Raw genomic sequence first — 14,647 nt, 5'->3', positions numbered from 1 at the left:
GCTTGGTGCCTGCCGTACGCTGCAAGGATCCCACATGACCCAGATGGTGCTTCAGGGGGGAGCCAGGCCTCTTCTTTCAGAAAGAGGCCCAAGTCCTCTAGATCCACGACCATATATTAGCACTGTATTTGACTTTACTCTTCAGACTCGGTTATATTTCACATCCTCAGTTGTAGTGTTATTTTATTTGTATTTTGATAAATGAAGCTTGCCTAAGGATCAGAGTTCAAAACTAAGCCCCCAGAGGCCTGGGAGTGGTGGCACACTCTCCCAGACAGAGGCTGATGGATCTCTCTAAATTCAAGGCTAGCCTGGGCTACACAATCAATCCAGAAACAGATTCAGGTGGTAGTGGCTGACACCTTTAATCTCAGTGTTTGGGAGTCACACAGCTTTAGTCCCAACACTTGGGAGGTGGAGACAGGAGCGATATGGCTGGGCAAAGAGAGGAGTATAAAGGGGAAGAGACAGGAACTCACTGGAGTGTGGAGTCTGAGGCTTCATGGAGACAGGAGATCACCCATATGGTCTGAGCACTGGTAAAGATAAAAGGTCTCTCTGATGGTTTTCTGTTCTGCTTCCCTGATCTTCAGCTTTAACCCCTTTATCTGTGGCTTGTTCTATGTGCAGTACTGAGATCACAAGGGGAAGGGCGGTTCTAAGTAAATCCATGTGGATAACGCAGTCCACACCATTAGTGAGAATGAACTTTGGCCGACTTATCCCAGGAGATGCCAGGTCATCACAAGGCAGGTGACTGACATCAACGATTGTCAGCACAACATAGTAAGAAAATCAAAAGGGGTATTTGCATATGGGGATATTTATCCTTACATCGTTTAAAGAAGAAAACAGAAATTCATGTGACATTTTATTCTTGTTATGAGGTGTTAAGAGGTGGTACCAAATGGACGTTTAAGATCTGACTGGGGGCGAGGGCAGCAAGGTTGTTCAGCCAGTAAAGACACTAACCACTGAGCCTCATAACACAGGATTGAGACCCAGAACCCATGATGGAAAGAGAGAACCAATTCCCACAAGATGTCCTCAGACTTCCACATCCACACCATGTATGTGTCCGCTCCCCAGGCAGTAAGTAAAGAGCTGACAGGGAAGCTGGGCAGTGGTGGCAAACACCTTTAATCCCAGCGTTTGGGAGTCAGATCACTGTGAATTCAAGGCCAGTCTGGTCTACAAGAGCTAGTTCTAGGACAGCTAGGGAGGTTAACAGAGAAACCCTGTCTCGAAAAACCAAAGAGATGACAGGGGCTGGACAATCTGACCTCAGGCCTGGAATGACTCCATCCTAGGAGCAGTGGGCATTGGTTGTTTTGGGAGTCTGGAAGCTTCTTAAATCTTACATCAAGTCCTCTTGACCCCGCGAGCCCGGCACTGAGTTGAACACAAAGGCCTTCACCAGATAAAAGAACCAGCAGTAGAATCAACCTTTACACATGGATTACTCAGCCTTGAGTATCCATGATAGCAACAGGAAACAGATTAAAGCAATGTAACACAGAGATTAAAAGTGCAAAGGCCACCAGGCACACGCCTGTCTTCTCAGCACTCAGGAGGCAGAGGCAGGTGAATCTCTGGGAGCTTCAGGCCAGCCTACATAGCAAGACTCGGTTCAAAAGAAATAAATAATAAAAACAAAATGCAATGCACTAACAGTGTAAAGCAATGAATCTTCCCACTTGCCCAGGTGTCTGGTCACATTTAAGCCTTTGGGTACAGGAGGAAAGAGACACTTAATAACACTCAATTTGCAAGGAATTACCTAAAACTGTTATTAACATCAATTAACTGGTCGATGGTTTGAATGGCCAGTTATTGAAAAAAGTCTTTATTTGGGGGTTCTTTCTAAGTTTTCCTTAATAAGCATACATTCTTTTCTTCAGTGAGATTTTTAATTAATTAATTATTTGGATTTTTATGTGTATGGGTGATTTGCCTACATGTATGTAAGTGTACCATGTGTATGACAGGGCCTAAGAGAACACATGTTGGCATCACATCCCTGGGAACTGAAGTTAGCAATGGTTGTGAGCCTCCGTGTGGGTACTGGGAGCTGGCCCTCTGCAGGAGGAGTCAATGCTCTTTGCTGCTGAGCCGTCTCTGTAGCCCCACACGTATTCTTTGACGGTTAGAAGGGAAATGTAAATCTTCACAGTAATTCTTACACAATCCCCCTCCAAGTTGACTGGATGTGTAGCTCAGTTGTAGGGCGTTTGTCTAGCACACGAGACCCAGAGTTCACTTCCCAAATGTGATATACTCATTTAAAAACAAAAAAAAAAAAACAAAAAAAAAAAAACAAACAAAAAAAAACCCACTTTGTTAAAAGTCCACTGGAAACAAAACCTAAATCTCAGCCTGAATGAATTCTGATTCTTAAGGAAACACAGGTGAATTGCTAGGGACTTGTAATTTGCCCAGGAATTTTTCTTCAAATTTTAACATCATTTGTGTAATGGCTCCACAGGAAACTGTATTAAGTGTGATGTGTGACCGGAGAATTAAGTCCAGTTCAACTTAATGCTTTCCTTCAGGAAGTCATCCCTAGGAAACAAGATTTATGTGGCTGTCTAAGGCTCAATACTGACAACACTGGAATTGGATATCCAGTCAGGTGCACCTTCGTCCGATGGCTTTGTCAGCATCCTGGTTTCCAGAGAAGACACAGGCCTGTCATCATCCTCCTGGCAGTTCATCTGTGGGCTAACACCAGGTTAGCCTGGGATCTGGGTCGTCAGACTACATGGTTCCTGACTCTGACTGAATCCATAGCAAGAGGATAGAGAAGCCATTATAGTCGGGGAGGATGACGGAGGGGGGCAGGGTTCAGACTATGTCCGACTCATCCACTGTGGCAAAGGAGACAGAGGCTGCCTTGAGTTCTCAAGATTGTATGTTCTTTAGACAATCGCCTGTACTCCTGGGGAGGACGCTGGATGGACCGTGTAACCACGCCTCTGTTTTCAACTCAAAGCTCTATGCCATTTTCCAGATGGGAGAGGGGCCCTCAGGCTCACCCCTAAGGTGATAAAAGCAGACCTCACAATTCACTCACGCCATTTGTTTTATGTCTTTTAAACATTATGTCATATGCAATTATATACCTTCATTTATTATTTCTACTATTCATTATGTACCTACAATCTCTTACCTTAATAAAATAGGTTCATGTTTACAAAGAAGATACAGGCAAAAATGCTGTGTAAAGGAAAAGGGTAAAATTTAAACATATGTGACCACATTGAGATGTCACATGTATAAAATGACTGAAATGACAAATGACAGCCACACCACATGCTGATGAGTGTGCAGAGAGGTACAGGGTGTTGCTAGTGGGAGTATAAATGCCCCCCCACACACACACACACGTGCACGCACGCGCGCGCACACACACACACACACACGCATACGTGTGCACACGCACGCACACACACGCACACTTCTAGGAAACAGTTTGGCACACGCTGAGCACAGTGGCCATTGCATGTAATTAAAGCATTTGGGAAACAGGAACAAGAAGGTGGCAAGTCTGAGAACAACCTAAAAGCTTCATGTCTAGATTTGGCTCAAACAAACAAGATGGCGTCATTTGCGGCCGCCCTTCTGAAAGTAACAAAGAGCCAAGGGGTGCAGAAAAGGGTTCTACGGCATTATGTATACTCTAGCCTTGGCTCCTACTTGCACTCATTCTATTTGTTATATTTGTAACAGATACAGACAAACTCTGCCTTAAAATGGAAGTGGGGGTGGAGGGTGGGGGTTGAGAGATGGCTTAGCAGTTAAGAGCACAGACTGCTCTTGCATGGGTTTGGTTCCAGAATCCACATAAGGCTTGACAACTACAAGTAACTCCAGTTTCAGGAATTTGATGCCCTATGTTGGCCTCGAGCACTGCATCATGGAGTACATATATATGTACATGCAGACAAAACACTCATATATGAAAGGAAAGAAGAGGGGGAGGGAGGGAGGGAGGGAGGGAGGGAGGGAGGGAGGGAGGGAGGGAGGATGGATTATGGAGGGAAGAAGAAAGTGTCTCTTTAAATAATTTTTAAAGAAATAAGATAGGGAATTGTAACTGGGCCTGGCAGCCATGCAGATAGAGATATTTTTCAGTCTCTCTGCCTATCAGACTACTGACCCAATGAACCCAAAGAAATGGGAATTTTTCCAAGAATATCATGCACCAAGAAGGAAAAAGCTCCAGCCAAAGGAGGAACTTGTCTCCCAGAAAGAGATCTAAAGGTCTAATAACTTGTTAGGCCATTTCCAGGAGGAGATGGAAGCCCAGACAATGATGAGTCAATGGTGGGTGGAACCACACCTGGATCCTGTTTGATCTTTAATGACAATTCGGGGCCAGAAAACTAGCAGGGTGAGGGGTCTGCAGGCTCTCCCTCTTCCTAATGCCTTGAATAATCTTTTTTTTTTTTCTGTTTTCCACTATTAAAAAATAAATAGCTGGGCAGTCATGGTACATAGCTTTCATCCCAGCACTTGGGAGGCAGGTTAGAATTAGGGTTAGGGTTAGGGGGTAGGGGGTTAAGGGAGGGTGAGGAGTATCTTGGGTCTGACTTGAGTTCTGGTTCCTCTGGCATGTTGCTTCTATGACTCCGCAACTGCCAACCAGCTTAGAATGGGCAGGTTTCCCCAAACCACCCATGCACTGATGCCTAGCACTGTTCATGCTCAAGGTTGTCAAGGCTAGGAGAGAGGCTGTGCCGTAAGCAAGGGTACCAGAGGGGACCAAATCAAAACATTGCAGCCCTGCAAAGTGCCAGCGCACCACATGACCCCTCACACCTCTTCCAGTGGCCTCTCCATTGAAATGGAGGACTTAGATGCCTGCAAAAGGCTGCGTCCTAAGACTGAACGAAGCGAACCCATTAGCCTCGGAGCACTGCGGCAATTTGACACCATCATTGGTTTTTCAAACATGAGCAAGCAGTTCTTTGACAGTCACGAATGTTAAATCACATTCCCTTCCCAGCAGCACTACCCCGTCAGCCCACTTGCCCGAAATAGCTTATCCAAATGTCAGGTATTTTTGTGTTTGAACTCAATTATTGATTGCCTTATCATATTTTCTGAAGCAAAAAAAAAATGCATATGTAAACTGCATTTACTAAAATGTTTAAAAATATCCTGTATCCATAAGGCTCTCAGTGGTGCAACATTTTTGAGATGAACTCATTATTACAATTATGATTGTTGATTGACTGATTAACTGATCGGTCACCATGCAGGGAATCAAACCCCAGACTTTATTCCTGCTAGGTGCCCTCTCCACTGAGCTATATTATAGTCCAATATATATTTGTTGATTATTACATGTGAAATGGTAAAACAGTATTGGAAACTATTAGCCCCCTAAGAAGATGTTTTAGATACAAGTATTTAAGCCCACATACACACATGTATGCAAAAACTTTCAGTATCCATCAATTGGTATTACTCATTGCCAGAACAACCAGAGTTGAGCTGGACTTATTGACACACACCTGTCTTCCCAGTACTTGAGAGGCAGAGGGAGAGTCCAGGTGAGCCTGGGCTACACAGTGAGACCCTGCCTCCTCATCCACCTCCAAATGCATACATAAAAGGCAAGATCGAGAATCAATTCCATATCCTTATTTCTTACAAGAGGGTAAATTCTGATAAACCCAGGACCGTCCAGAGAAGAAAAACTAAAACACAACCAGGCTTCTGCCTCACCTAGGAGCCCAGAGAAACAAATGATCTGTGTCTGTGGAAGATGGCTACTTTGTCTGCTGAGGATGGCTGCAGCATTTAAGGAAGGCTAAAGCATCTACAGAGACTGGCTACAACATCCACTGAGGATAGACACATTGTCTGGTTGACTACAGCACCAGAAGATGGCCAAAGTGTTTACGGAGGAAAGCCGCCGCCTCTATGCTGAGGGGGGCTATAAAATCTAAGGGTGACTAACTACAGCATTTACAGAGGGTGGGTACAGATTCCCCACAGGATGGCTACAGCACCTTCAGGTTTGCCTCTTCAGCTTTGTGGAGACACAGCTGGGTATCATCTATGAAGCAGATCAAGCTCTCGCCAGATAGCAAACATGGTTTTGCTCCATCTTGGACTTTCCCAGCTTTCAGAACCGGGAGCTGTAAACGTCCCTTGTCCCTGAGTTACCCAGTGTTTTGTCGCAGCTGAAATGACCCGAGGCCTGGAGAGCAGGCAAAGGGAAGCCCTTGCTGCTGGGGGCCCTGAAAGGTATGGGCACAGAAGCACACTTTATTTTCATAAGGAATAAAAGGAGCTGGGGTCTCAATCAACAGGCCAAAGGAATTGCTCAAAGGACTCTCTGTACCATTTTCCTTCTTCCTTCTCCTTTTGTCTGTCTGAAACTGAGGCCCGCGGCATGCTAAACTTGCACCTGCCACTCCACTTAGAGGTTTTACGGGTGGTTTTGTTGAGGTCCTGGAAATGTCACTGAATGAGGAATCATAAAACATGCCCTGGTATATTAGGTGACCAAGTTGTCTCCCTGACAAATAAATGGGACGGGCCAGCTGACTACCACAGGCCCCTCCCAGGCTAGCACCCATTGCTGAGCGTCAGGAGTCTGTTCCCAGCAGGTAGACACGCTGACAGCTGACAGGACCGTGGAGATGTGTGCCTCCCCGGATGCGAATCAGCCAGGGAGGAATAGCAGCACCAGGTAGTAGAGGGTGGGGCCAGTCAGCAGATGTGCAAAGGGAAATAAAATATGGATGAACTGAAGCGGGTATGGTTCACAAAGAGCAACCCCGCCCACTCAGAGGATCTGCTCACTGGGAAGCTCACGGGTCTCAGAAAGCTGTAGCCATGTTGCTTCCTTCACCAGAGGGCTGACTGTGAGAACTTACAGTAAAGTATGGAGGCACAGCCAAGGAGCTTTTGGCCTGAAACTTAGTGTTGGATGAGACAGAGGAAGGGAGGCCTGGAAAGAAGAAGCTGTCCCACCACCAGCCTGGCTGGGCCTAGTGGGGAAAGCCTGTAACGCCAACTACTTGGGCGACTAGACATGAGAGGGCTACAAGCTCTGGGCCAGTCTGTACTACATGACAATACTCTCTCAAGGAGGGAGAGGAGAAGCACCCACACTATACGCACATCCCTACACACACACACACACATCACCAGCCCCAGTGAGCTGACCCCAAGCCAGCCTGTCCCATCTCCAGCTCCTGAGACACATTCCTTCATCCTCCATGTCTCTGACTCTGAACTTTTCTTTAGCTCAAGATAGATTAACCTTTAAGCAGAAGGCGATTCTGGTGTAGACCAACCACCGTGTCCAACCTGCTTGCTTCCGCTTGTGGCCAGAAATTCAACTTTCCTAGGAAGGTTTTTATTTTTTATTCTTTAAATTTATTATTTATTTTATGTGTATGTGTTTTTGCCTATATGCTATGTCTGTATACCACACGCGTGCAATGCCCAAGAGGCCAGAAGAGAGCATAGGATCCCCTGAAACCGAAGTTACAGACAGTTGTGAGCTGCCCTGTAAACTTTGGGAATGGAACCCTGGAAGAGCAGCCAGTGCTCTTAACCATAGAGCCATCTCTCCAGCCCTCCTTGGAGGGGACTTTTGCTGGGAGTTGGAAACAACAAAAGAAATCAAACAAAGCAAACCAAGATCTTGTGTGTGTTCAAGCCAAACACGAGGCTCCTCTGACTGGTGGGGACCTGTGCTGTGTGAGGATGAGGATGCTAGGCAGACTCCAGGTGCTTCTGAGCGCTGAGCCCTGTGGCCTTGAGCAGCTGATTAGGGAGAAAGTAAAATCCTCCTCCCCCTCTCCCTCCCTCTCCCTGGGACTCAAACAGCACACTTGACTGGCGTGTAAGGGGCCCCATGTTCCATTCCCACCGCCACAAAGAAAACAAATATGCTCTTACATTTCCTTTTAAATAAACAGACGTTTGATGCTTTGTGGCCATCTCTCCAGCCATTAAATAATGACCCTTTCGGTGATGAGTTCGTCCAGGCAGGCAAACGAATGACGTGTAAGGCAAAAGGGCAGGCTTGCTGTTTGACAGTGTCTGGTTTTTCAAGGTCACTGTTCAGAATGAACATTTGGCTCCGATGCTAATGGTTGGCTGCTTCTCCTGTAGCCACCCAGCAGACATCCCAGGGTGGAAATTCTGTGGTACGCACAACACTGCTGCCCTCCTGTGTGTGCCTTGCTCACTAACCCTAGGGTTCTCGTCCTGGGACAGCTCCCCCTGCCAACATTCCTCAACCACATCTTGACGCTGCCCTTATGCTGAGCCTGCTTGCCCTTCCTGAGCCAGAAGGGTTCAGTTCAGCCTCTTAGTGTGTTTCTTCATCAGCTCAGACAATATTTGCCGAGTGCCTTCCTTGGCAAGGCTTGCTGCAGGTGTTCAGGGTGAACGCGGAGAACGACAGTCCCTGCTCTGTTCCTGGGGCTGACACAGACAAGGAAACCAGTAAGCAGCATTGGTGTAGCAACGTGAATTAAAATAGAGCAAGAGAGAGAGAGCGACAAAAGTTAAAAAGCGCTGTGCATGTTATCTCTCATTTATGGCTCCTAGCCTTTATAGAGTCTCATAAAATCAAGTACGTATACATTAAATAAAAGTAGAAGCAGAATTATCTAGGGGAGCAGAGGGATTAAGGAAGGAAAGATGGGAGCTGACACTATGGCTGAGTGGTTAAGTGTACTTGCTGCTCCCACAGAGAACCTGGGTTCGGTTCCCAGAACCTGCTTGCCAGTTCCCAGCCATCTGTCACTGTAGTTTCAGGGACTCTAATACACTCTCCTGGCCTCTGTGGCACCAGGCACACACATGGTGTACACACATACGTGCTGGCAAACACTCATACACACATAAAAACAAAACCACGGTTTTTAGAAATAGGAGAAAAAAAGGGAGGGTGGAGAATGTGCTCAGGATACAACATACACCTGTAAGAATATCTTTAATAAAATAAAATGTGCAGCACGACTAGGCATTGTAGTGTGTGCTTGTAAGCCCAGCTGCTTAGAGGCTAAAGGGATTGAATAATGAACTCTACAAGGCCTACAACAAGCACAAGCCAGCCTGGGCAACCTAAGGGGACCCTGTGTCAAAACGAAATGTAAAAAGAAGGCTAAAGGTCTAGATTTGCAGTAGATTACACACCAAGTACAGGGGCAAGGACCCAGGTTCAATCCCCAGTGCTGCAAGTCAATCAATCAATGGAGAAAAGATAAAATGTCCTGAGGAAAGAGCTCAGCACAGGAGGCAACAGTCACGCTGAGGCCCACGTGCAGGATGCAGTGAGCCACACAGGATCTAGGGGAAGACGGTCCTAAGGAAGGGAGATCAACTGGAGGCCTACTCAGTGCCAAGCTCACCGGCCTGGCTGCAGCACAAAGGCCTTGTTGGAGCACGGCACACAGGGGAAAACGTGCAGGAGATGAGGTGAGAGATGAACCAGCCCCACATGGAGGGCACTGCAAGACATGGTCCTAGCATTTTCCATGGGACATGGCAAGCCTTTCACAACTGGGACCACACAGCAGCATCAGGAGTTTGGTTCTTGCCAGGAGTGGTCATGAACACCCATAATCCCAGCACGCAGGAAGCTGAGGCAGGAGGATCATGAGTTTGAAGCTATCTCGAGTTAGTTTCTTGGGTCCTTGTATAACCACATTCAAAAGTATAACAGTTTCAAGACAACTGGTCAGCTCGCACGGGACTGCAGCCCTCCACTTCCCCCTCATTCTCGGCCACAGTCTTCTCGTGTGTCCTGAGTGACTTCCTGAGGATGCTCTCGATATTCAGATCTCCCGTTTCACCCCAGTGTCAGCATGTTATATTCTGAAACAGTGAGCGACTACAGTTCACAATCACCTATTACATATTTTATGAGTAACTGGAAGAGAAATCCTTCAGGGCTTCCAAAGTAAACTATAGATAGAGAAATGGAATGTTAATGACATGGCCAGTACACGCTGCAAAAGTAGATATCACCTGTCCAATTACTGCATGTGAGCCACCCTGTTTGATCATTATAAACTCTGCAGATATATAAAGTCATCCCACTGTTACGTCCAAATTCATATGACTGAAATAACTTTCAAACATCCTGTATACACAAACCATTGCCTTTTAAGGCAATCTGAGGAAGCCGGGCTCGGGATTAGTGAGGAATTGAAAAAATGACAGAAGAACAAACACATGCTTGAGTTTTCTCCCTCCCTGGCAATCTCGGAAAGGGATTTGGAAAGGCTCTGCTTGGCTGCCTGGCCTCCTGAGCATCCTGCTTCAAAGCTTCATTAACCCACACTCGACCAGCAGGCTGTGTCTATGAGCTGTTTCTTAGACAGCAACACTGTGGCTTAGGAATGGTGGCAGCACTGGACGACCGTGCAGGAAACAGGCTTTTAGTCCTCAGCCAGCACCACTAGGTTTCCAGAGGATCTTAGGTGAGCCATGTGACTGACAATCTGGAAGAGGGAAGGAAGAAGAGAAGAAAAAGGATAGGAAGTCGGTTTGGACTTAGTTTTTTTTTTCCTTTCTTTTTGTTTGTTTGTTCTGGGTTTATTGTTGTTGTTGTTTTGCTTTTGTTTTTGTTTTTGAGACAGGGTTTCTCTGTGTAACAGTCCTGGCTGTCCTGGAACTTTGTAGACCAAGTTGACCTCAAACTCACTGAGATCCACCTCCCAAGTGCAGAGATTAAAGGCGTGTGCCACCACCACCTGGCTGGAATTAGTCTTTCTTAAAGGTGGGAGAGACAGTGAGAGAAAGAAACAGAAAGACAGAGACACAGAGAGAGAAACAGAGACAGAGAGACACAGACACACACAGAGAGACAGAGACACACAGACACACAGAGTGAGAGACACAGAAAAAGAGACAGAGACACACAGAAACAGAGAGACAGAGACACAGAGAGACACAGAAAGAGACAGAAAGAGAAACACTACTCACCACACAGAGAAATGAACTAAAGAAATAACCGGATAGGACCTGGTGGCGGTGGTGGTGCACACTTGAATGAGAACCCAAGGAGAGGGGTTTAAGCCACCAGGGCCATGCTTTTGAAGAGCACGGTGGGACCCTCTCTTTGGAGGTCTTTGTCCTACCACACCTCTGCCATGATGCACCTGAAAGCACCAGGGAAAGAAACAAACCATGCTAAGACATCTCCCAAATGGCGAGGGAAAAGGGACATTTGCTCTTCATAAGTTCATTGTCTCTGGTATTGGTTATAGTGACGGAGAGGTGACTAAATGTCTACGGAATATTAGAAAACAGCCATAGCTAAGACAGAAAACTACAGCAGGAAAGAGGGAGCGGAAGTGGGGCTTTAGAAAGGGTAGCCAGTTCCTGCACTGAGGAAGCTCAAACAGGAGGGTCACAGGAATAACAGAAAAAAGTCTCATTAAGAAGTCTCATGAATCAAACCCAGAAGGGGCAGCAATGGGGTCGTCTGGGGTTTGACACACAAAAGCGAACAAGTACAAGTCCTGGATGAAATACTGTTACCCAAAGGGCCCCCAATATCACTCCACAGAGCATCGAATCTGTTTGGGGCTGTTATACAGGCCTCACTCAAAGCCATTGTCTGAAGGAAACCCTTTGGAGCTCAGTCACTGGGGGATGAGCCTGTCGGGTAGCTGAATGGAGCCTTCAGTTGGTTCATTCACTGATTTTTGGTTTGTTTGTTTTTTAAGTGTAAGGGGGCTGGAGTGCTGGCTCCACGGATTGGAAGATGTGCTGGTCTTCCAGAGGACCTCTATTTAGTACCCAAACCCCTCCGTCAGGCAGCTTAAAACCACCTGGAACCCCAACTCTCGAGAAACCCAACCTTTGGCTTCTCCACATATCCAAATGCACAGCTATATACATAATTAGAAATAAATATGCGTTAGCGTTTAAGCTAGCCCTTGCAATGCCAGTTATCAAATTCTTTGGAGAAAGCAATTTTTAAGACACTGTGGACATGTTTGTGGTTTTGACTCTCTGGCTCCCACTCTCAAACTCTTTCCAAACATTAGGGTAGGAAACACAGGTGAGAAAAAAATTACGCATATGTATTCTAGGCTACCTTGTGTTTGCCGCCTGGAAGCTCTTAGCCAGAACCTCAAAACATTACCTGTATTTGGAGAAAAGACCTTAACTTGAAATGTTCAGTGAAGTTAAAGATAAATAGTCAACCTAAAGATAGATGTTTATGTTAAGTTAAAGATAAGTTCCTTAACCTGTAACGAGAATGCTGATGTGGGCATGATTGTAATATATTTTATGAGGCCAATGGAAGAAAAGGGAACCCTGAAAGGAAAAAAAATGCCAATTTCAGTATTTTTAGAGTTTATTACTATTATTGCTATGGAAATAATTTCTCCTTTCGTCATTGATGAATTTAATCTATTGGTATTGAAGACACATCCTTTGCGCCACCAGCCTGTACAGCGCCATCTCTGCCTAGCATTCGAGAGGGCTGTCCTTTGGTGGGGAGCTGTCTTCTGAGTGAACCCTGTGTGTCGGGAGAGGCTCGGCTCCTGACTCTCCAGCACACACTGTATTGAGGGGATCCTCAAGCCTACGTTGAGCAGCTCTCAGGCACATACTCCCTTGATTGGCCCCAAGACTGGGCCTACTGTTTTCCTGCCAGGGGCCAGGCAAGGGGAAGTGTCTTCAGGTCTCCGTGCATAGTCTGCTGGGAGTTACTGCTCTTGGGGCCCCTGCACAGACCATGGCTGGGAAAGCTATCAAAACAAAACAAAAAGCAAAAATACCCGAAACAAAAACCAGACCACTCCAGAAGTCCAGGCCCAGTCACTGGCACGGAGGAACATCGCTTCCCTCTTCTTTCCTGTGGCCTCTTGCTGACCGCTCTCAGATGTCTGCTGAACCTGGGCCTTTTCTGTCATACCACATCTCACTGTCTATCATAGTCAGGGCTTCTATCGCTGTGATAACACCATGACCAAAGCAACCTGGGGAGGAAAAGGCTTATTTGATGTCCTTGGCCACGCTATAGTCCATCACTGAAAGAAGTCAGGACAGGAACTCAAGCAGGGCAGGAACCTGGAGGGAGGAGCTGATGCAGAGGCCATGGAGGGTGCTGCTTCCTGTCTTGCTCTCCATGGGTAGGTCAGCCTGCTGAACCCAGGGCCACCAGCCCAGGGATGGACCACTCACAATGGGCTGGGCTCTCTCTTATCACTAAGAAAACACCCAACGGGCTTACCTATAGCCTGATTTACCCCCTTCTCGTAGATGACTTTCTCCTGTGTCAAGTTGACATGAAATTACCAGGCACAACTGACCCCTTGTCAACTTGACACACATCACTGCTAAACCATAACCTTTCCTTTCTTATTTCATCCCCACGATCTCACATTAACATCAACACCACGATATAAAACATTTTATAAACTTAAAAAAAGCCACAGTCTTTACACAAATACTTCAAAATTCAATGTTTTTTTTTAAAAAAAAAAAAACCCTAAAGTCTCTTTTAAAATTTAAAACCTCTTATAAAATTTAGTCTTAACTGTGGGCTCTTGTAAAATCAAAAATAAGCTGAATACTTCCTTACTTCAAGAGGGAAGAACCAGAGCAGGAGAGCAGTCACAATCAGAGCAAAGCAAAACCGAACTCCAACTGTGTAAACAATCCAATGCCCATTATCTGGGGTTCACTCACTGTCTCATGGGCTCCTCCAAAGGGCTTAGGTCATTTCTCCAGCTCCACCCTCTGCAACACAAACAGCTTGTCTTCTGAACTCTGGCAGGCTCCACTCCACCTCAGCTGCTCTTCTTAGTGGTTGTCCTACGGTCCTGGAATCTCCAAAATGCTGGGTTCTCTTGTGCAACAGAGCTGTGCTTTCACCAGTAGCCTCTCCTGGGCTCTCTTCAGGGACTCCAGTCCTGCCACACAGTGGCAAGCCTCAGCAGCTCTCCATGCCCCCTTCATGCCTTTAGAACCAGCACCATCTGGGTGACTCTTAGGAGGCCAAGTTCAGATGCAAATGCAAGGCACAATCTTAGCTGCCTCCGGAGCAGAGCTTCCGTGTGCTGACTCTCAGGAAACACTTCCGGGAAGATCTCACCGCAGTGACGCTGTTCTCTTCTTAATGGCCACTAGTTTCTCTGCTCCAGCAGACCAGCATCCATGGTCCTGGTAAAGCAAAGGCTTTACATCGGTGATTCCGGTCTCTTGTTAAGCACAGTTGACTCTTTGGCCCCAGCTAACAATACACCACAGATTCTCAAATCAAAATAGCAAATAGCCCAGCTAAGTCTTTTGGTGACTCTGGAACTGTCCCTCTAGAATTCACAAGCCTTCATGGTCTGCTTGGCTCTCTACACTCTTGTCTTCCAGGCTCCCACACAACAGCCCACTGAGCTCTCAACACTCAATGGCTTTTCTCGCCCATAGTTCTAAAGTCCTTCCACAGTCCTCCCCAAAACAACATGGTCAGGTCTGCCATGGCAACACCCCACTATCCTACTACCAACTTGTCTTAGAGTTACTGGTCCTGTGGAGAAACACCATGGCCAAAGCAGCTTGGGGGATGAAAGGGTTTATTCAGCTCACACTTCCACACCGTAGTCCATCACTGAAGGAAGTCAGGGCAGGAACTCGAGCAGAGACCTGG

The 14,647-nt window shown here is 46.5% G+C and overlaps 1 protein-coding gene across 1 annotated transcript in view; it reads right to left on the bottom strand.

Moving 5' to 3' along the window:
• Positions 1 to 14,111, bottom strand: part of Plekha2 (pleckstrin homology domain containing A2) — an 82,701-nt gene extending 68,590 nt beyond the window's left edge. The window contains exon 1 of the mRNA XM_057752472.1: positions 13,693 to 14,111. The gene's annotated coding sequence lies outside the window, so the exon portion shown is untranslated. The remainder of the gene's footprint in view (positions 1 to 13,692) is intronic.
• Between the last annotated feature and the right edge of the window lie 536 nt (positions 14,112 to 14,647).

This window comes from Chionomys nivalis, chromosome 20 (genome assembly GCF_950005125.1).
Source record: "Chionomys nivalis chromosome 20, mChiNiv1.1, whole genome shotgun sequence".
NCBI lineage: Eukaryota > Metazoa > Chordata > Mammalia > Rodentia > Cricetidae > Chionomys > Chionomys nivalis.
This window is presented reverse-complemented; position numbering and strand designations above follow the sequence as displayed.